The following is a 20,350-nucleotide window of genomic DNA, read 5'->3' as shown; positions in this document are numbered from 1 at the left end:
ATTCCCAGTGCCCCTCAATCTCAACCCACAGCTCCTTCCTTCCCCCCAGCAGCAGGTGCTTCAGACCCCCTCAGGAAGATTTTCTTGCAAGGTTTCGTGTATGAGTCTTCATGTGGATTTTACAGTATGTTGGGAACATGTTGGGTTGCTTGCCAAAATGATCACTTTTGGCTGGTGTTGGATTCCCAGTCTCCTTGTTATTGGGACAGGAGAAATAAAGGGTTGTTGTCCTTGTTGTGTGAATCGAGGGCAGCAGAACTGTGCTTGGCAGACCCAGATGGAGGGACTCACCCTCAATTCAATAGCACTTGCTAGGCAGGGGACATTGGTTCCAAAGCCAAGTGGGCTGGGGCCTGAGTCCTCATGCTAAAATTTATGTGTTAGACCAACTTTAGGACAGGGTGGCTGTGGAGGGGTGAGTAGGTACCCTAGACAACATAGTGAGTACGGTGCCTTCTTATTTCCCCCTTTTCCCCCAGGATGGCAGATGAAACTCTACAGAGGCACCTCTGGGCTTGCACTGACTAAGGACACAGCGTGAGATGGGGTGCAGAGAGGAGATGGCTCATGTTAATCTGATTTCGGTTGCTGGCTTACGAACCTTAGGGAGAAGGACCTGCCCAGCTTATTTGTGGGTGGTGTCGTTTTCCTCATATTTTAGGTTTATGTGTTGGGCTGCTGACATGACTTCTGCTAACCCTGGGCTTGCATTGCAATGTAGACGTACCCTGAGAGTGCAAGCTATACTGAGATAAAATCCCTGTGGCCTGGCTGGCCTGGATGATCTGATTTGGGCTCCTGGGGCTCAGGTTGTGAGGCTAAAAAACTGCAGTGTAGACATTTGGGCTCAGACTGGAGCCCAGGCTCGGAGACCCTCACCCCTTGTGGAGTCTCAGAGGCTGGGCTCAAGCCCAAGTGTCTACACTGTAATTTTATTACCCTGTCGCACAAGCCCAAAAGCCTGAATCAGCTGACCCAGGGTTTGAGAATAGTGACTTGGGTGTGCTAATGGCAGTGTAGACATATGCTAGGCTATGTCCACACTGCAATGAAACATCCAGGGCTGCCCCAGGCCAGCTCCGGCTCCTGGGGCTTGGGCCGTGGGGTGGTAAATTTGCAGTGTAGACATCTCAGCTCAGGCTCAATACCAGGGTCTGGACCCCACAAGGGTTGGGAGGGAGTTTAGCAAGCAAAAAAGGTAAAATGGCAGTGGAGTATTACCGTGGACTCAGTGGCATTTCTCCATTGGTCTGTCTGCTTTGGGGCAGGGACAATAACACGTCCTGCTGCTTTTGTTGTTTCAAAGAGGCGGTTTAGGATTTTCATTCTCAGACACTGGGCACAAAGCAGGACTCAACCCTCAATGCAAATTAAATGAGCTGCCCACAGATTCTGGCAGCCACAATGAGCATTTGGTGCGAGAGCTCAGACCTGCCCCTGTCTCAGAGGGAGGGGGGTCAGCTGCGAGGGGACTGGACCACTGTCCCATCAGCTCTTATCTCCCAAACTTTCAATAACTCTATTATCAGTGGCTCTGAGCATAATTTAAACCATAAGAAAAACCACACTGGGCTAGGCTGAAGGCCCATCTAGCTCTGAATCTTGTCTTCTGACAGTAGCCAATACCATGTACCCCAAAAGCCACTCCCCTAGGGACCTGAACCTAGGATCTCCTGCTTTTACAAGGCAAGTGCTTTAGCGAGCTAAGCCATGGTGCTTACATCTGGTTAAAATACAGTGTCTGACCACACCTGACTCCCTGCCATCTCCACCAGGACCTGACAAACTTTGCTTGTGTTTGGATTCTGCAAAGCGGAGGAGCAGATGAGGTTTTCCTTCAAGCTCTGTGTGTGTGTGTGTGTGTGTGTGTGTGTGTGTAAAAATCTTTGGCCAGGTCTGCACTACAAAATTATTTCAGCAGAATTATATTGCTCAGGTCTGTGAAAAACCTCACAACTCCCCTTCGGTCGGCAGCTCGTGGCTGGTGTACACACTGCAATGCCACATCTGGTGACAAAACTGCCCTGTTTGGTGACAAAATAAAAACACTTCGATGAGAGGCCTAGAGCTTTTTGCAGCAAACTTAAAGGGACAGAGTGCCAGTGTAGATGCTGCCGTTCATTATATAACCATAACTGGCCTCCTCCAGTATCCCATAATGCCTGCCGTGAACTCGCCTGCCCTGCATTCTGCTACAGAGCCATGGGACCCTCCCCTTTCATAGCTCCAGGAAGTTCTGACAGCTAAGCCTGCTGCTCTGCTCATGGCAGCCAGGAGCAAATCTCTGCCGTGGATGCTGCTCTCTCCCCGCCCTGCAAACACAGAGCAGGTGGCAGGAGCTTCCTTACAGTGGGGGGCGGCGGGGCATTGGCATCTGAACTGTGACAACCCCATGATACCCCTTCCTTCGAGGAGGCTCTTACCTTCTAAACAGGGACGGCTGTTTTCTAGTAAAATCACTACAAGGGAAGGAGAAAACTCAAAAGAGGTTCCTCCTGGCGCTCACGTCCGTGAACCCAAATACTCTCTCAGTCCTCAAAGAGAGACCTGGAGAAGGAGACTTGCTGAAGCAAAGCCCCAAGGGTCTCTGAGGTTTCCCTGGCCCCTCACCCCTGTCCTGCCTGGCTGATGTCAGCATCTCTCTGTGAGGTCACCACCTCCCCACCACCTTGGACCAATAGTCTGAGGTCCTGCAAAAGGCCTTTGTGATGTCACTGTCACACCCCTCCCTTGCTGTGGCCAATGTCCTGCCCCTGGCCTGGACCTTTGGAGGTTTGAGCTACTCCCTGTGGATCACCCCACTCAAGGAGTGTTCGTTCTAGGCAGCAAGCCAGCTAGACAGGAAAACATCAGACGCTGCTCCCAGTGCTACACTCTGTTTTTCAGAAATCAGTCAACTTTATGGCCGGAAGAGACCATTAGAGCATCTAATCTGACCCCCTGCATATCACAGGCCTCCTGTATGACACAAGAGCTACTTTGGGGGCAAAAACATTCAAGAAAGGCATCTAGTCTTCATTAAATGACATCAGGAGATGGCGAATCCACCCCTTTCCTTGGTAGCTTGTTCCTGTGGTGAATCATCCTCACGGCTGAATTTTTGTGCCCTATTTGTAATATGAATTTCTCTTTTCACTTTTCGGCCATTGGGTCTTGTTATGCCTTTCTCTGCTCGATTAAAGAGCCCTTTAATACCCAGTCTTTTCTCTCCCTGAAGGCACTTCAACACTTCAGTGAAGTCACCTTTCAATCTTCTTTTGATAAGCTAAACAGGTCGAGCTCTTTCACTACTCACTAGAAGGCATTTTTCTCCAGCCCTCAGAACATTTGGTGGCTCTTTGCTGCCCCAGCAGAGCAGTTTGCAGGGACCACTGGAGTGGTTCATGGAATGGCTGGTGGAGTGGAGCGGCTCAGACTCCCTGCTTGCAAGAGGGGAAGTATTGCCTCCTAGAGGCACCCAGGGGGGTGATGTGTAATTGTCCCAGGTCACTGGGTGGGGGCTCGAGCCAGTTTTGTATTGTTTTATTGAAGCAGAACCCCCAGATACTGAACCCAGCCCTTGTTTCTGCCAACTCAGAGGGGGCAGAAGAGTTACAGGAATTTATCCACACAACCCTCCCTGTTCCCATGGGGAGAATCTAGGGAAGGGGGAGTCATTCCTCACCTGTGCTCCCAGAAGAACTGCTAGGACTCCTTCCTGCCAGCTACTCACTCCTGGATTCACCCTCAGCTCCTGGGATCTTTCTGCTCCAAAGGCTCCAGAGGCCTGGGGTTGGGAGGGCGTCACTGCACAGTCTGAAACACAAGGGAGGATTCTGGAATTGAAGGAAGGAGCAAAAAATGGAGAGGAAAAGAAACAGAGAGAAAACGCCTCATCTCTCTCCCCTCCCCGTCCCAGCAAGAAATGTTACCAAGGATCAGCGTTAGGGGAAATGGTGCCCTGGGTAAAACTTAGACTTTGGCACTTCCCCATCGCCCCTAGACGATCCCCCTCTCCCTTTACCCCCTAGCTCCGGCACTCCCAACCCTTGTGCCTCCTTCACCCCAACTCCTGCCCCCTCCTGTGCCCTAACCCCTACACTGTGTCCCCTTTGCCCTTAACTCCCATACTCCCCTCTTGTGCCACAACCCCTGCCCCCTCCTGAACCCCCTTGACACCTGACCCCTGCACCCCCTCCTGTGCCACCAGCCACTGCTCCTCTCCTGCACCCCCTTCACCCTAATCCTACACCCCCCTCCTGTGCCACCAGCCACTGCCCCTCTCCTGCACCTCCTTCACCCCTAACCCCTGCACCCCTTCCTGTGCCACCAGCCACTGCCCCCTCCTGCACCCCCTTCACCCCTAACCCCTGCGCATCAACCCCTGCCCCTCTCCTGCACCCCTTTCACCCCTAACCCCTGCACCCCCTCCTGTGCCACCAGCCACTGCCATCTCCTGCACCCCCTTCACCTCTAACCCCTCCACCCCCTCCTGTTGCCACCAGCCACTGCCCCTCGCCTGCACCCCCTTCACCCCTAACCCCTGCACCCCCTCCTGTGCCACCAGCCACTGCCCCTCTCCTGAACCCCCTTCACCCCTAACCTCTGCACCCCCTCCTGTGCCACCAGCCACTGACCCTCTCCTGCACCCCCTTCACCCCTAACCCCTGCGCCCCAAACCCCTGCACCTCTTCTGCACCCCCTTCACCCTAATCCCTTCACCCCCTCCTGTGCCACCAGCCACTGACCCTCTCCTGCACCCCCTTCACCCCAACCCCTTCCCCCGCTCTTTTGTCCCCAACCCCTGCGCCCACTCCTGCACCCACGTGCGGACAGTGATCTGTGTGCATGGAGCAGCTAGCATTGCTCCTCCCTGGGATGCTGCTCCTCTGGGTACCCCTAGGGGCTGTGGGGGTGGGGAGATGAGAAGTGACGTCATCCGAGCTCCCTGCATCCAGGTCACTTTCCTCAGCTGGGCTGCATAAGGGGAGGGCAGAGAACAGCAGCTTCTGATGCTCCCCTCACAGCACAGCCCAAGTGGGAAAAGTGACCAGGACGCATGGAGCACATAGTGTTGCTCCTCACTCCCCCCAACCCTCTATGGGCCCATGGAGGAGCATTGGGGCAGGGGAGAGCAGTGAGCACCTTTGCACTGCCACACGGTGCCCTTTGACCCCCTGGAGCCTTGGGTGGCTGCTGGGGGCCCCACCCCTAGTGCCGTCCAGGCTCCCCAGCACAAGCAGCAGAAAACACAGGGAGACTGGCCCCACGCTGAGCAGCGGTAGCCTGGGCGGCACGTAATGGAGGTCGGGGGGGCTCAGTCTCCCCAAACCTTGCATCACCAAGGGGACAGTGGGGCCCATGACTGGAGACCCCGGCCAAATTAGGCCACCCTGCAAAAGTCTCCCCTATGTCAGCCCCAGGGCTGGAGGAGCTCCCACTCCCTGCTACGGCCCAGGGGCTGCAGCAGGGGTACGGAGCTTCTCTGGTCTCAGGGCCGCAGCGGGGCAGGGGTAAAGGAGTGATAGGGTGGGGCTGAGTGGGGGAAGGGGTGGAACAGAGGTGATAGTGGATGGGGCTATGGGTGGAAGGGGGCAGAGCCACAGACAGAAGGGGTTGCATGGTTCTGGTGCTGGGGCCCCCATACTTGTTCTCCCTTTCCCTGGGCTTTGGCATCACTAGCCCCTGCTTAGCGAGTAGGGTTCAGTGGTCCCCATAATGTGGGGTGTGACTCCTAGGGAGACACAAAGGAACATTCATGGGGGCACCTCAGGGCCTGAGTCAGCCCCCATGGAGGGCAGGGAGGAAGCACCACTCAGCCCCACTCTGTCCCAGCTCTTCCCCAACCCCACCCTCAGTCTGGGCCTCTGGCTCCCAGCCCAGCGATGACCCCCTTGCCCCTGTCCGCACCCCTCTCCCCAGCAAGCAACAGCCCCACTCCCAGCCCTGCTTCTCGACCGTGGCTTCCGAGGGGCCACAGCCATGGCTAAGAGGGCACAATGTGAAATATTTGGGGACCACTGTTTTAGCGTGATGTCCTCAATCCTTCTCTGCAGTCCAATAAAAGCTATTCCTCACCCATCTACCCCTCCATCAGGATGGCTAGGTCTGTTCTGCTGCCTTCACTCATACAGGAAGGAGAATAACATTTTATTCCACTCAATGCTAAAGTGATTTGTAACCCAAGACCATCCCAAACTGGTCATTTTGGGGAAGCGGCCCCATCATGCTGCATAGCTAGGCAGAGTAGGTGTGTCTATGCAAACACGGTCTGTTCCTGAAGTCTTTCCCTAGCTCCTCACTAGATGTGAGGGGGGAGGTCATTCAGACCCTGCTTACGCTTAGTATTTAAAAAGTCCTTCGTGTCCCTATCTCTGTCGGCCTTAGATTTCTCCTCCTGTCCCTTTGTTGCAGTTCAGATGAGGTGGCCCAGTGGTTAAGGTGATGGACTGCTAATCCATTGTGCTCTGCATGCATGGGTTCAAATCCCATCCTCACTGGATGCATTTAGTCTTGACTCTTCCTTTATAGACAACCATCTCCCCCACTTGGTACAATAACAGACACAACAATGTTGCTTCTTGCAAACAAAAACCTTCTCAGAAACTCCAACACCCCCCCCCCGGCTTTAAATAAAATGTCTAAATCCCAGGTTTCTAAAAAATGTCTCTAGTTCTGTATTTCGTAGTTTTTATCTTAAAAGCTAATGTTTCCTCAAGCTGAATAAGGCAACGCTTCAAAGGAAAATGTTAGAAATGGTAGGGGAGAAATAGGAAAGGAAAAAGCCCCTTTTCTCAGGAGATACAAACTCGACTCCCTCCTGTCTCTATCACCAGTGGATTTTGCCTCCCTCCTTCTGAGGTGTAATAAAATAAAGAGGAGACAAGGTGGTTTGGCACAAACAAGGTAAGTGTAGTCAGGGTAAAGGTACAGAAAGCTGGGGGAACAGGGGAAAATGCGAACTTAATGAATACAATGAAACAGTGACTGGGTTTGGGAGCTTAACGCTCAGGCCCATAAATCCTCTCTTGGAAACTAGAAAACACTAAACAATGCCCCAACACAGAAACCTTTCCCCACTGTTCAGGTGCAGTGGATCCCAGGTGCCGGCGCGACGCCCAGGACCTTCCACTCTCCCGTTGATTTAGAACCGTTGAGGAGGAGCACTGGGGAGTCCAGACGACGGTTTGGGTTTCGTTGCTGGCACGGAGGCCCTCTGGGATGCTGGACACCAGGAATGCAGGACGGCAGGAATGGGGGTGACAGGCCTCCTGTTCCTCAGTCTCACGGTGGGACCGAGGGGGTTCTTCACTCTCCAGCTTGGGAGCACTGTGAAGACACGACCGTGGATGGGGGACTCAGAGATTCCCTCCTTCCTCATCACTGCACAACTGTTATCTTTTGTCTGAGCCAGGCAGAGTTTATCTTCATCACGTTCTATCCAGCCACTTCTCAAAGTGTCATGTGATGAAGCATTCTCCGTTGTCTGTGCTTGGAGATGATGCTTTGACTTCTTTAATCCTCTATCAGAGTCGCTATGAGTGGAGATGAAAGTGTCAAAGACCTGGGAGAGGAATTCAAATGGATCCCAAACACAGTGCAATCATTGGGAGTTTAAATCCCAGGTTCCATCTATTGGCAAAGCCACTTCTAACAAGGTAGCTGTTTTGTCCCCCATTATGGCACAAGTTTGAAATATGGGCAGCATAGAGCCAATATTCATAACATCAACTACAAAAATGATACACATCTAGAGATAGCATCATTATAATCAGCCAATCAGAACCTCTCCATAGACCCCTTACAAAACAACCTTTCTACAATATTGACTGCAAATATAGAACAGTGGTCGCAACGGTGATCTATACAGCTACAGATTATGTCAATAACGTCACAGGAGGTGACATGGCATCAGTGAGACTGATATTGGAATAGCTTTCAGTTTGGTGTCCTCATTTGAAAAAGATGTTGTGAAATTGGAGCTAGGGCAGCAAAGAGCTACTAAATGTTCTGAGGGCTGGAGAAAAATACCTTCTAGTGAGCTATTGAAAGAGCTCAACCTGTTTAGCTTATGAAAAGAAGATTGAAAGGTGACTTCTCTGAAGTGTTGAAGTGCCTTAATGGAGAGAAAAGATTGGTTATTAAAGGGCTCTTGAATCTTGCAGAGAAAGGTATAACAAGACCCAATGATTGGAAGGTGAAAAGAGACAAATTCCTATTACAACTAAGGCACAAATAGTCAACAGCGAGGATGATTCACCACAGGAACAAGCTACAAGGAAAGGGGTGGATTCTTCATCTCCTGATGTCATTTAATGAAGACTAGATGCCTTTCTTGAATGTGTTTGCCCCCAAAGTAGCTCTTGTGTCATACAGGAGGCCTGTGACATTCAGGGGGTCAGATTAGATGATCTAATGGTCTCTTCTGGCCAGAAAGTCGACTAATTTCTGAAAACTGAGGTGTAGCACTGGGAGCAGCGTCTGATGTTTTCCTGTCTAGCCGGCTTGCTGACTAGAATGAACGCTCCTTGAGTGGGGTGATCCACAGGGAGTAGCTCAAACCTCCAAAGGTTCCAGGCCAGGGGCAGGACATTGGCACAGCAAAGGAGGGATGTGGCAGTGACATCAAAAAGGCCTTTTTGCAGGACCTAAGACTTATTGGTCCAAGGTGGTGGGGAGGTGGTGACCTCACAAAGAGATGCTGACATCAACAAGGCAGGACAGGCTGAGCTGCTCACGTGAATGGTTGCCTCGTGGCCGGGGGGGACCATCACATTCTGTTTATGTATTGGACAGTCATATAAAATCCAGTCCAACAGTCCCCCTTTTCCACTAGTTATTTAATAGCAACATCAAATCCCCTCCGATCTTGGTGGTTTTCTCTCATGTTATCAAATGTCGTTTGTGACAGGGTTCTCTCTGCGTGTCTCAAAGATTGATATAAAATACCCCAAACATATGCCCCACTTCTCTCTAGTTGTTTTATTTCTAATTGAATATGATGGGTTGTTTCCCATTGTGCTGAGATGCAGCCGCCTCTGGGATGGATCCATGGTGGCCATTATTTGCTAGTGACAGCCCGTGGATCTTTCTTGCCCTCCAGGCCTTCCATTCTCCTGTTAAAGAAGCACTCCCCAGGCTCCCTCTGCCTGTGTGACTGGCCAGCAGGAGGTGGTGTTAACTTTCTAGCCACTTCTCACACTCTGTGGTGGTAACACTTGCAGGGGCAGGGAAGGTGTCTGTGTGGGGAGATTGCAGCTGAAGGGGCATTGTGGTAGGGGGAGGCCTCTGGGTGGCTGGGCAGGGGGTACCCTAGTCAGGTTGGTGGGTTGTGGAGGTTTGGGGTTTTCGGGGGTGGTGGTTCTGATGTGCCCATCCCTGAGGCTATGGGTCCTGGAGGTGGGTATCGCTGGGGGCCTGGTGGCTGCAGAACAGTGGGGGTGGGTGTCTCTTGGGAGGCGGGACAGAGGGTTAGAGGGAGCCTGGTTCTGTGCCAGGGGCTCTGTCTGTGCTTCCCCCGCTGGTTCCTGGTTTTGTTGCCATGCCCAGTGCACAGAGCTGGGGGAGGGGATCCCTGGCACTAGGTGAGGGCATGCCAGGGAAGCAGAGTGATGGGTCGCACTGTAAAGCATCAGGGGTCACACTGGGCAGAGGAGGGGGTCCCAGGCAAATGTCAGGTAGATCGTTCTGGAGGGTGGGGAAGTTCCTAGGCAGGCAGTGAGGGACTGAGTTCCCAGTGGGGGGGGGGTGGGTCCCTTGAGGGGGTCCCTGGCTGCTGGGGGCTCTTGGTGGGGGGAACCCTTTGGGATTCCCAACCTGGCAATCATGGTGTGGTGGGGGTTCTCTGGCTGGTGGGGCTTTGAGGGGTATCTGGGGTCCCCTGGCCAGGGACTCTGGGGGCTGCGTCCCAGGGAATATCTGATGGGATCCTGGCTGGGGGGTGTCTGGGGCCCCTGGCTGGGGGTCTGGGCTCTGGGTACTAGGGGGTGTCTGGGGGCTGCTGCTAACCATGATCCTTCTCTCTGGTCAACTTGTACCAGAGTCCTGGCTCCTAGTCACCAGGTCACCAAGTCCATTCCCCAGTCACGTGCCCTGTCACTGTGATAACTTTCTGTCCACTTAGCAAACACTGTTAGTGTGAATTCACAGAATTTACTTTTCTCCTCTTTTGAAAACTGCAGGAACTTTCGGTTCCGTTTGGAAAATTTTTGCCCCCAGTCCTTGTCCTAGATCTGCGGGGGTGAGGGAGGTGGGAAGGGAGTCAGCACTGCCACACGATGGTCTTTTCCACAGCGTTCTGAACTCATTCTTTCTGAAATCCGGTGTCATTGAGACCGTTGTTAATCCAGAGTCACTGTATGGAAAGACAAGGAGTGATTCCAGATGGACAGTGGGTCAAATGAGATCAGCCATTCTCCCTGTGAGGAGGGGCTCCCATTAGCTGCTCTCCCCAGAGAGCTAAAGGAGGGAAGCTGCTCATACACTCCGTCCCTCTCTGCTCAGGATATTGGGGTTCAGCTTCCTGGGTCAGATGCTGCAGCCTCCATTGTGATCTGGGAGACCAGGCTTGGCAGCTGCTGCTCCCCAGTGGGGCTCTGTGCTGGGAAGTGACCTTAATTAAAGCTTCTTCTCTGCCCGGCCCAGGGGATGACTTTCTGCAGCTGGTCCTAGCCCCCTAGGGCAGTCCTGGGCCCTGTTACTACTAAATTCTGAGCCAGAGTCTCCAGGTAACTGAAAGACCTCAGGGAATGTCCTAGGGTCTGGCAAGAAAGTGACTCTGCACAAACAACACCACCTCATTTCTCCTCCCAGTTAAGCGGTTGCCAGGAGGAAATCCAGCCATGGGAGAGCAAAGCCCCCAGGAATGGGACTGTCCCAGCCAGAGGGGCAGGGAGAGAGGACAGGGGAAGGAGAGACTGAAAGGGGCAGTGGGAGAAATGAATGTGGGGGAGAGATTTCCAGCTCTCTAGTCCACCCAGACACATGTATTGCTGCATCCTGGGGCAGAACCACTTTCCAGTGAACAAAACAAGGATCAGACAGAGCAAAAGCCAGTTCCTGACTCCATATTTCCCCTGCTGGGGTGTGGCTGCCGTGGGGTCAGTGTCTGAGGGAATCCCCCACAGTGACTCCTTTGGTTCTGCTCTTTTCTAGCCTTTTGTTCAGAGAAGGGGTGAGGGGAGAGAGAAGGGAGGTTAAAAATGTGTCTGTGGACTTAGCCTGGCAGGAGGGGCCAGGTCTAAATTGTAATAAACAGATTGAGCATTTCCCAGCATGACAGAATCTAGGGTGTCTGTCTGCAGGGAAAGGGCCTGGGGGAATTGTGATGTGAAATTAACTAAAACCGGTTCTGAAACGCCCACAACTGCCCTTCTCCCCCAGACAGGCTGCAGAATGTTTTGCTCCAGCTCATCCCAGCATGGCGTGGGACAGGGAAGAGAAATGGCTGCAGTGGAGTCAGTCCAGGTAGAGATTATCGGGGGGTTGCTGGTGGGTTCCTGCTGGAGGAAAGGGAGAGCAAATACACCAGAGGTGGGAAGGTTTGCAGAGTCTGGTTTGGAGGTTGGAGCGGGGCCGGAAATTCACAGCGTGGGGAAAGGAGGAGGCCAGGGTGTGGCAGACCTGCTGGGAGTTATTTACTAAGTGGCCTAGATTCTAGGAACAGACCCAGGAGGTTTGGAGGTGGAAATGCCCTAATTTGTGAAGAGAGAAAATAACCCACCTACATGGAGCTAGTCAAACTGACCAGACTCCTAGTGCTGGAGCCTGACCTCATTAACCATCAGCTGCTGTGAGATATAAAGGGGACACCCATGAGTCAGGCTTATTGGAGCTGCCTCTCCCTTCATATCCCACTCCTCACAATGAGGAGGGTGTTGGGCATCCTACCAGGCGAGCTCTCCCTGGACCCTGCTAGGGGCTCCATCTCCTGTATCAGTCAGTGGCTAGTAGGGGGGGTGATGGATATGCTGGGAGAGATAAGGGGCTCTCTCTTCATCCCCTCACCCTGGCATTGGCTGGATACTCTGAGCCAGGTCGAGGTGGGACTCTCCTGACTATGATCCACCCAGAGCTTCCATTTGATTCACTCTTCTCTGCCACAAATAGTGGGGCTGTTGAGTGGGGCAGCAAGTCCTTAGTGTTGGGACTCTTACTCTTTCAGGGGCTGGTGGACCTTCAAGGAGATGGCTATGTATTTCACCAGGGAAGAGTGGGCTCTGCTGGACCCCACTCAGAGAGCCCTCTACTGGGATGTCATGCAGGAGAACTATGAGACTGTGACCTCGCTGGGTAAGGGTTCCTGTCCCTTCTGTTCTTGGAAGGGGAAATGAAGAGTGAAGGTTCACGCCACCCCCACAATGCCATCTGTACCCTGTCCTGTTTCAGCATCACCCCAATAGGCCAGTGACACACATAATACCAGAGACCCTCCTCTGCTGCAGAACACTTTGGGAACAGAGCACAGGAGCCGTATTGCACAGTGTCAAATATCTCCTGTTTGCTCAAGTGAAACTGGGGGTTAGGTCTGGCATAACTGTCCCATACCCCTAATCATTTTTGTTGCCCTTTTCTGAACCTTTTCCAATTCCAATATTTCTATTTTTGAGATGGGGTGACATGTGCATGCAGTATTCAAGATGTGGGTGTATCATGGATTTATTTGCTGTTTTTACAAATATGATCTATGAGATATTCTGTCATATCTATCACTTTCTTAATTATTTCCTACATTGTTCACTTTTTTTCACTGCTGCTGCACATTGAGTGGATGTTTTCAGAGAACTATCCACAGTGACTCCAAGATCACTCTCTTGAGTGGAAACAACTAATTTAGACCCCCATCATTTTGTACTGTATAGTTGGGATTGTGTTTTCCAATGGGCTGCACTATGTGCTATCCTGTCATCTAGTACTGCTAAGATCCTGGATTCAGTAATATCCCTGCCCTTCCTGTTCCCTTTCTCCACCGAACCCCGCCAGCCCATGCTTCCTGTTCCCAGCTTCCCCAGGATTCTCGCACTGTCTCTGAACCTCTCTGTCAGCAAGAAGCAGTGCCAGGGACACTTGCCCTCTGTCTGGAGTCTTCGATTTCTGGGACATGAATTTACTTTCTCTGTGTTGTAAGAGGCTCTGTCATAATGAGTGTCTGTGATGTTACCCAGAGTACAATCTGGACTGTTAAATAGCTGTACCTCAGTCCTCCAGCATGGGGTGCCTTTTCCACTGTTTTCCCGCGAGAACAGCCCCTCTTGGCCAATTAACACACAGTCTCCAGCATGTAACTCACTCCCAGCTACACAGTATTGAGTGCTGCTAGACAGCCACTCATGAATTACACCTCAGGAGAAAACCAGCAAGTTCTCAAGTGCCCAACTTTCCCCCAGAAATGTGCATCTTGCACTGTCCAGCACGCTACTGAACGACCCAAGCTCATATGAAGTCTGTCATTTCATCAGCGGAAAATGACATGCACCAGCTTGTTATCCCAAACAGAGTTTCCAACACACTTCAATCCACACATACTGGTTAGATGAACAATAAACCAAGCTTGTTAACTACCAAAAACTAAAACTAGGCCCAGTCCATGAAAGGGGCACTCCCAGGAGAGACTGTACAAAGGCTGGAACATGAAACACCTTTGTAAACCTGAGACAGCTGCCTTGGGGACAATGACAGGGAGAATCCCCCAAAGTGACTCCTTTCGTTTCTGCTCTTCTCTGGCCTCCGATTGTTCCTTCCAACGTGGAGTACTTTGCACTTGTCTCTACTGAATTTGATCCTATTTACTTCAGATCATTTTCTCCCGTTTGTCCAGATCATTTTGAATTTTAATCCAATCCTCCAAAGCACTTACAACCCCTCCCAGCTTGGTGTTGTCCGCAAACTTGATACGTGTAAGAGAGAGACTGTTACTGGGAGGGTTTCCCCATGTGTCAGAGGGTTACACCCTGGTGGGAGGGGGCTAGGGCTGTACTGGAATAAGGTCACTCTGTGCTTCACAGTGTGCTAGAACCTAGAATGTGCATTAGCAGGGGAAAAGCTGGGGGGAATCGGCTTGTGGAATGGACAAAAGCCTAGTCTGAATTCTCACACCTTGCCCTTTTCACCCCGGCAGGCCAGAGAATAACATCCATGTTTCGCTGCAGATCATCTCGTCCTCCCAGGGGCAAGGAAATGGCTGCAATGGAGCTGGCTCAGGTAAGAGATTATCAGGGTGGCGGGCTCTGCTTGGAGGTTGAGGAGCAGTAAATGCATAAGAGGGTGGGAATTGCTAGAGGTGGTGGGAAGCAGGAAATATCTCGGGTGGAGAAAGGGAGGGGACAGCATGTGGCAAACCTGCTGAGACTTGTGTAGTGTAGGGCGTGATGGGTTGTCACCCCCAGGAGGCAGTTTGTGGAGCTTCTGGGAACTGCTGTGTCCTCTAACCCTCACGCTGGGCTGGCCCTTCTCACACTGCTTTGCTGGAGATTTCGCCAGCCTCTCCAGGGCCTGTTATCACCCAACACAACAGCAGGTGGCGCCATGCAGCCAACTAAGCTACCTGAGTGCGTTACCTAAGCCACTCAAGGACAGATAGAAGACAAGAGCCAATTTCCCACTCCCTAACCTTGCACACTTGCTGTAGTATAAATCCAGAATGATACCATCTTATAGTGCACAGGGATCTCTATAATACAAGCTCATTAATGTAGTTCCCCTTCCCCTCGATATGGGACAGATGTGCACAACAAGCTGAGATTTTCCCCAGACACTTCACTCAAAATACGCTGGTTAAGATAAAGCATCAAACAAGTTTATTAACTGCAGAAAGATAGATTAAGTGATTATAAGTGATAACAAACAGATCAAAGCAGATTATTTAGCAAATAACCAAAACTCAGACTAAGCCTAACATACTAGATGGATAGAATTTGAATTAGCAATTTCTCACCCTGACTGATGGTACAAGCAGTCCCCCAAGTTTCCATACACAAGCTAGAAATCTCTTGATCCTGGGAGCAGCACTTCCCCCACATCCGTTTTTGTTTCTCAGGTGTTTCCAGAAGTTCTCTTGTGTGGAGAATGAGGCCAAGAGATGATGTCACACCCCACCTTATGTAGCTTTTTCCATATGGTGGGAACCTTTTGTTCCAAACTCAGTTCCTAGTCCAGTTTGTGGAAAAATACAGGTACTAAAATGGAGTTTAGTGTCATGTGGTCTGGTCACAGGCCCTGCTGAGTCATAGTAGCCATGACTCATAGGCTGGCTGAAACATTCACAGGAAGGCTAAGCTCTTCACAGTCCATTGTCTTTGTTGAGCCATCAGCACTGTCTGGCTTCTTCATTGTTGTACCTGAAAGGCTCATTGTGGGTGTTACCCAGAGTAAGCACATTTGAAATACAGATACAGAGTCAATATCCATAACTTCAGATACGAACATGATATGTGCACACCAAATAGGATAATCATATTCAGCAAATCAGAACTTTTCCTAGTGACACCACACATGATGCATCTTCTACAAAATAGATCATAATTATGTCCTAATCATATTATAATCATACCACTATGATGAATATGGGGGTGTAGTGTCAGATAGGTCCTAATTTCAAGGCACAGGAGTTGGGAATGGAAATTCCCCTCTTTGTGGAACAGGAAATAACCCTCCAGCCAGGGCTGGGACAACTTCCCAGACTCTCAGCGATGGAGCCTGAATCTACTGACATTTCATTAATTACCACCAACCCCAATCTTTGTGGCAACTGTAAACTTTATCAGTGATGATTTTGTACTCTCTTCTAAGTCATGGATAAGAATGTTAAATAGCACAGGGCCAAGAACCAATCCCTGCAGGAACCTGCTAGAAAGAAATCCACTCGATCATGGTTCCCCATTTACTATCAGAGTTTTTAATCTATTTAATGTATGCCGTGTTTATTTTGTATCATTCTAGTTTTTTTTAGTAAAAATATTGTGCTAATCAAGTCATGTCCCTTACGGAAGTTTAGGTATATTACATCAATACTATTAGCTGCAACCAAACTTTTGATCTCATCCAATAAGGATATCCCGTTAGTTTGATAGGCTCTATTTTCTCTAAACCTTTGTTAATGGGCACTACAATTCTGACCTTCTAACTTCTATTCTTTATGATTGACTTCCCCTTTCTTCCATATATTTTATTTGGAGAGTGCTTGGATTCCTACCAGGGAGCCACTATCAGGGTCCAGAGACAGCCCCATCTCCTATATTAAGCTCTAGGCTAGTAGCTATGTGATAAATGTGAAGACCCTGCTTCTGTCTGTCAGATGGGAGACACAAAGGTTCTCTCTTTCTACCCTCTGATGCCTCCTGGCTGCTGTAAGCAAGGTGGGGTGGGACTCTGTTAACATGTGCCTCCCGGAGCTTCCATTTCCCTGGTGCTGCTGTTCCGTGAATAGTGGGGTTGTGAGTGGGTCAGCAGGTACTGAGTATTGGACTCCTGCTCTTTCAGGGGCGGTGACCTTCGAGGAGGTGGCTGTGTATTTCTCCAGGGAAGAGGGGACTCTGCTGGACCCCACTCAGAGAGCCCTCTACAGAGATGTCATGCAGGGGAACTATGAGACTGTGACCTTCGCTGGGTAAGGATTCCTGTCCCTTCTGTTCTTGGAAGGGGAAATGAAGAGTGAAGGTTCATGCCACCCCCACAATGCCATCTGTACCCTGTCCTGTTTCAGCATCACCCCAATAGGCCAGTAACATACATACTACCAGAGACCCTCCTCTGCTGCAGAACACTTTGGGAACAGAGCACAGGAGCAGCATCACACAATGTCAAATATCTCCTCTTTACTCAAGTAAAACTGGGGTTAGGTCCAGCATAATGAACAGAAGCTTCCTACCCCCAGCCTTCTCTCAAACCCTGAGCCTTCTCTACCCAAACCAGAATGTGCTTGGGGTGTAACAAGCAGGCGGCTGGAGTCAGAGCTGCCAGTCCAGGGTTACTTATCATACAGACACTCAGTGCGTCCTTGAACGCTGGCTGGGAGTATCCAGACAGGGGAGCTCCAGCAGCAGAACACTGAATCTCACCCAGGATTACAGATGACACAACTCCTCGCCTGATCTGGATTGCACCCCAGCATGTGAAAATGGCCTAGGTTGGTAGTGACATTTCTTGAGACATGGAGAGTCTTGCTCCCATATCACCAGGTGTAATAAAAATAACAGGAAAGGCCAAATATGGAAAACTGATTGTTCAGCTTGCTTTTGACCTGCATCATATTTTGCAGTATATTCCAAATAAGGAAATTAACGTGCAACGTATGTGTCATTGTTTGTGGTTTTAAGCTGTAAAAGGCTTGTGTGATTTTTAGCTCAGGAACAGTATTCCAATAGCTGTCGCCCCCTGCGTGCTTGTAACCAAGAAAAGAGCCTCAGGCTGAGCTGATTCAAATATTAATCCTGTGGTCGTTTTCCACAACAGCCTCAATAGGTCCCTGTGATGGAATGTAAGGCTACATCTAGACTACCCACCGTATCGGCGGGTTAAAATCGATTGCTCGGGGATCGATATATGGCGTCTCATCTAGACGATTCTATATCGATTCCGGAACAACCCCAACCCCAACGGAGTTGCTGATTTGACAGGGGAGCCGCGGACATCGATCCCGCGCGGTGAGGATGGGTGAGTAATCCGATCTTAGATATTCGACTTCAGTTACGTTATTCACGTAGCTGAATTTGCGTATCTAAGATCGATTTCCCCCCGTAGTGTAGACCAGCCCTTAATGTCTTCACACCTTCCCCCTGCAGGAGAATGGCTGTTTGACCAGCTGTTTGCCTTGCTGTCTCTGAGGAACTGGTCTGTGGGTGTTCCCCAGAACTGTAACTTTTTCAGTAATATCATACTGTAAAATCTCACAATTTTACATACAGTGTTACTACACATTTTAACAGGAGGATAATATTCAGTAGGTTATGCGTTTTCTAATGATACCTCACAAGCCATTTTCCACTAGCAGGGTCTTCTCTGTTCACAGAATTTCTGATAGTTTGATGTCTGCTGGCACTGGATATCACTATTTTGGCATCTCTCTCTCTGTCTCAGTGAGCACCCGCTGTGGTTGTTGAAAGTCTGTGATGGGATCTATGGGATGCAACTGAACAGTGGGACCCCTGAGCCCTTTGTCCCACCACCTGGGCTCCCTCTCACACATGTGATGCTGAGACAAGCTGTGAATCTCTGGCAGATATTGCACTTACACAGACATCCGTAGGTAGGGACACAGCCAACTGAATTACATGAATGCTTCTGCAGCCACTCATAACACTAATGATAGAAAGTCGCCCCCCCCTACAGCTCTGCAGCCTTGCACCCCTGGATCATACCATCTTGCCTTAATCAGAAGCCTGATCAGTGTGAGTTTATTACACAGGGTCCACCCCTCCCTCACTGTGAATAGTACATGAACCAGCCTTGTAATGGAGCTGAGATTTCCCAAGAACTTCAAGCAAAATACACCAGTTTAAGTAGAGCATAAAACAGATTTATTAACTACAGAAAGATGGAGTTTTAAGGATTATAAGTGGTAGGAATAAAAGATCAAAGTAAATTACCATGGAAATTAAAGATAAATTCACAATCTAAACTTTACACCTTATTACACTAGGGCGTAGTTCAGTTATGCACACAGGAAGGCTTAATGCTCGAGCTGCTGCACATGCTGGGCAGGCTTAAGGTCGGGCTCCCCATGGCAGGAGAGAAGAAGACTCGGCCCCTGGAGGGGCAGGCTGGGGCTTCCTGGATCCCATTTGCTCACAGCCAGCGCCCTGCCCCCACTCCCAAGTCATCCATGGCGCCCCCAGGTCGGCCAGAATGGAGCAGCAGTTTTCACTGCACTACGTCCACTTATGGCTTACAGGCAACTCCCAGACTCACCACAGTCCACCATCTCGGCCAGAAAGGAGCCCACTCAGCCTCACCATTGCTGCTTTTCCTTCCCCCCAGAACCCCGCTTCTCCTGGGCTGCAAGTAGCCATCCCTGGGATGCCAACAGGCAGCCACAGGGGTCTGTCTCTCAGCAGCCAACCGCACCTCCATGGGTTCAGCCCTCAGAAGGGCAGGTGGGGGTTTCCTGGATCCCAGTTGCTCACAGCCAGCCCAGCCTCCACCTCTAAAACCATCAGTCATGCCCCCAGGTTGGCCATAAAGGAGCCGCCATTCTCCACTTGGACTCAGCTTTGCTTGTTTTCCTTTCACCCAGAACCTCCCTTCTTCTCCTGGGCTGCAAGTAGCCACTCCTGGGAAGCCAAGAGGCAGGCACAGGATTCTACCTCCCAGCAGCCAACCACACCTCCCCAGGCTTTGCAGAATGAAGGGTGGTGCTCTACTAACCCCACTTAGCCGCACAGCTTCTTCCCTGCCTTCCTCAGCTCAACTTTCCTCTATTGCCCCATTCCTGCCTCACTTCCTCCCTTGGCCAGTCACGCAAAGGAGCCCAGCAGGAAGTGAGAGCCTCTATAGGCCAACCTCCAACAGCAGAGGTGGCCAAGCCACAAGCCTCCAAATGGTGACTGGCCTAACTACTCTAGGTTCTCCAGCCTGACACCAAGGTGCTTTCTCCACTGCTGTCAGCATCCTCTGTCATGCAGGGGTTGGAGTTATCCCAGGGACAGGCCAATAGGAGGAGTGCCCTTTCTGAATAACAAGGGGATCTGGGAAAAGGAAGCCAGCATGTTTCTGCCTGGTTTTGAACCAGGGACCTTTTGCGTGTTAGGCAAATGTGATAACCACTACACTACAGAAACTCCACCTACTGGGTTGTTGCTCACTCTGGCACAGACTGATGGACAAATCTAGAGAATGTGGTGGTAGCCCCTCGATAGGTCAGCTGGCAGGGCAGAGGACTGGAGCCAGCACTCAGGAAGTCGTCCTTACCTCGCCCGTGTGACTCCAGCTTGAGGGAGAGCTTCTTTTTCTTCTCCTTGCTGACAAAGAGCAAGAGAAGAATGAAAGGTCAGGTGGGCCAACTCGGTGCAGAAGCCCATGCTGTCTTTTCCTGCTGCATAGCCTGAAATGAGGGACTCGTGGCAGTTAAAGGAACTGCTGCACTCTCAGAAAACATCCCGCCCGTGCATAAAGGAGGATAGAAGAGCCTGTTAGTCTAGCACGCTCCCAACTGAACTGTTTCAGCAGCTGCTAGGTTTCTTTTTGGCCTGTTACTTTTCTGTCTGGGATGTTGTTGTCAGCTGTGGCACAGAAAAAGGACGTCATTGCGAGCTGCCCATGAAGATAAGATTAACTTTTGCCTTCCTTGCTCGGCTTTACTTGCTTCCTCACCCTATTCCTGCCTTAGTTCCTGTGTTACCTGAAGGCAACGGGGGCCCAGCAGTACGAAGAGGAAGTT

The 20,350-nt window shown here is 50.8% G+C and overlaps 2 non-coding genes across 2 annotated transcripts; one reads left to right on the top strand and one right to left on the bottom strand.

Annotated features, from left to right (window-relative positions):
- The first annotated feature begins 6,397 nt into the window (after window positions 1-6,397).
- On the top strand, window positions 6,398-6,485 carry TRNAS-GCU (transfer RNA serine (anticodon GCU)). The gene has a single exon. It is a non-coding gene; the product is annotated as a tRNA-Ser (tRNA).
- Window positions 6,486-19,678: 13,193 nt separating this feature from the next.
- On the bottom strand, window positions 19,679-19,751 carry TRNAV-AAC (transfer RNA valine (anticodon AAC)). Its single transcript has one exon. It is a non-coding gene; the product is annotated as a tRNA-Val (tRNA).
- Between the last annotated feature and the right edge of the window lie 599 nt (window positions 19,752-20,350).

Source organism: Gopherus flavomarginatus, unplaced genomic scaffold (genome assembly GCF_025201925.1).
Source record: "Gopherus flavomarginatus isolate rGopFla2 unplaced genomic scaffold, rGopFla2.mat.asm mat_scaffold_37_arrow_ctg1, whole genome shotgun sequence".
Lineage (NCBI taxonomy): Eukaryota > Metazoa > Chordata > Testudines > Testudinidae > Gopherus > Gopherus flavomarginatus.
The sequence above is the reverse complement of the archived record's forward strand: the minus strand, read 5'-3'. Positions and strand labels throughout refer to the sequence as shown.